Source organism: Miscanthus floridulus, chromosome 12 (genome assembly GCF_019320115.1).
Source record: "Miscanthus floridulus cultivar M001 chromosome 12, ASM1932011v1, whole genome shotgun sequence".
Taxonomy (NCBI): domain Eukaryota; kingdom Viridiplantae; phylum Streptophyta; class Magnoliopsida; order Poales; family Poaceae; genus Miscanthus; species Miscanthus floridulus.
In genome coordinates, this window is record NC_089591.1 from 2,877,045 (window position 1) to 2,880,073 (window position 3,029).

Below are 3,029 nucleotides of genomic sequence, written 5' to 3' on the forward strand. Positions count from 1 at the left end.
TTGGATGACCTTAAAAATAGATTGTATCAGGAAGATGAGAAGCATCCAGGCAGATGGCTCAAGGAATTGCCAGCGGTAGTCTAGGGACTCTAGACCTAGACTAGTTGCAACATAGGCATTTCTCCATATTACCTGGTATACAGCTTGGAGGCCGTCTTGCCAACCCACATCGCTTCCCGGGCACCAACTGTTGAGAATTTTAATGAAGAACAGTCGGCTCAGCCTGACAATAAGATGTTGATGGCCTTGAGGAAGAACACTTGGTTACATGTGTGTGCATAGCCAAGTATCTAGAAGGCCTATGGAGATCCTACAATCATAACATCTAGGAGCGAGCATTTGTAGTTAGCGATCTGGTACTCCGAAGGAAGCAGAAGATCGAAGGACTACATAAACTCTCATCGCACTAGGAGGGTCCCTTCATCGTCAAAGAGGTCACCCGACCTAGATCCTATAGGTTATGCTACTTCGAAGGGGTGGACATCCCTAATTCGTGGCACATCAATTTCCTTAGGCGTTTCTATCCCTGAATTGCTCCCAAAATAAAGATATGTATTTCTCCATATTTGATGATTCAATAAAGATTGCACTGATCTCTCCAATTATGTTCTCCATTTATTTTCTCCATTATTTTTGCCATTACGTTGTCTCCAATCTTTCTCTGAATGTTTTCTCCATATTTTTCTCCAATTTTGTCGCCATGCTTACTCCAAATTTTAACTCTCAACTACTCTCCATAATTTAATGTCTCCATAATGCGCTATTTGCTAATTCTCCACGCATATCATCGCCAACACACACTTCACTCCACATGCTGACCAGCCACAATTTTATCCATGACATCCAGAAGCGGCCCTGGTCTCTACTTCTTCCTACGCGTGCATGAGCCACGCTCTATGCTATGGATAGTCAGCACCGGCTCCTTGGTGATGCTTTCTTCTCTTACGCGTACACGGGTGCTAGCCACTCCACGCTATAGAGCTCGAGGGCTAGCCAGGGCTAGTCGCATGGTACAAAACTAACTAGAAAGCAATTAAATCATACATAAACATGAATTAAGCAAACTCCAAAATGAACACCATGTTTATGCTTGTAACTCCATCTAGCTAGAACTTAAAATTTTTCTGATACATTCATCGCCTAATTGTTCTGGTTTTGTTGCTCTTTGTCGCCAAAAATATCTAGGTCCTCGATGAGCTTGAAGGCCAACTCTGTTGCCTCCTCCACGAGCTAGTCGACCACTTCATCCTTCGTTCCTTCAGTGAACCCACCGTCAATGATCTCTATATCCACTACTGGGTACAGGGACCGGACAACTAGCAAGGCAAGCCTAATAGCAGTACACGCCGCGCCGTGGACATACACCCTAAAATTCACCTAGGCCGCCCTACACCTTTCCACAAAAGAATCTAGCAGGAGCAGATTTTCAAAAAGATCTCCAACCGGGGGTGGCATCGGTTTACCATCACTGAAATCAAGGACTGGTGTTATCCCAGCAATGATGGCTTTCATTTCGATGCACACAGCCTTTAGTTCTAGCTCATAAGACCGATACTATGTCTAAGAGTTCTCAGGGACCACTACGAAACATTGGAGGTGACAAGATGACGAGTCTCAAACAATAAAAAACAAGAGTTTTTGCAAAAGATCACTTATGTGCAAACTCATCAATGGTCTTTCTGTGTGCTTCTCCCGTGTCATCCCTCTCTTTCTCCATGTGCTAGATGGCCTCCTCAGCTAGGAACATCCACGTCACTAGATCTGCAATAGCAACAATGATGTCATCATCCTGAAGGTACAAACAAACAGACAAATCACATAGATTTGCTAACGGGTATATGATCTTACCATTCTTCTATTCGGCAATGGTGGCAAGCTTAGTACCGGTCTCGCTGAGCTGTACTTGGGTGCCGACAAGCTCTTCTCAGGCTATGTCACGCTCAATGGCTAGGTCCTTCTTCTCCAGCTGCACTTGGTACACCTATGCTTGTAGCCTGCTTCGCTCTTCCTTGAGACCGATTATTTTGTCCTCACACGCCTTCACCTCCGCAAGCAGTCGCTTGTTTTCTTTGAAAGTGGGCTCGACCTCCTTGAACTGTTGTCGCTGGTGCTCCACAATTTTTAGTATCTCTTGTCAAACGACTGTCACAACTTCACCAGGAAGGTATGTAAAACATTGCCGTCAAATCGACTAACCTGCAGTTCACCGTTCACCCCCGCAAGATGTTTCTTCAAAGACACTATCTATGGGTCGACGTCCTCCTCCTCCACCAAGTTGACACGGTCGCCCCGGTACAACTAGGTCTGTGACACATGCGCGAGGGCATCCCAAGGATGTGGCAGTTGCCACAGGATGTCTTCAATCTTAGCAGCTCCTACCGATGGTCTCATAGCTCTTCTCATAGCTCTTTCTTGGTGGCGTCATGCTACGCCCAAAACCATCTCCACGGGGGGCTCTGGAGCAAGTGGCTCCTGCTCGGCTCCAGGGCCCGCACCCATCCCCGAAGATGAAGCTCGGAGACCGAGTGCCCGCTCCTCATGTTCCATCATCAGTGGAGATGTTGGGGGACATGTCACCTATCCTACGTCTGCTCTGGATTCACCAACGGGCTCTGCCACCCGTTGACTCCTAGCACCATCACCTTTGTAAGCTCTGTCTATCCTAGATGCCATGGTTGACCCATCTTCACTTGTACTTTCAACATTCATAGGAGCGACAGGCGGCATCACTCCATGAGATCCTTCTTTAGCCGTGACTACCCATAAGGGGTCGATCGACGATTTGCTGCTCCACAATCAAAGTTTGTTACAATACTTTGAGGCATCTTTCAGAATAGCTCAATGAGTACAGCAGCCAACAACTTACTTGCTAGATCACCGAATGGCACACTTGATCTTGAGCAGCCTCCTAGGACCGCTTGTTTTGGTTGTTGCCCTGCTTGCTCTTTGAAAGCCTAATGGCACCGGGCTTTCCTCCGCAGTCGCCACACCGATGGCTGCACCGCCTTTGTCCCGAACCTCTCACTCAG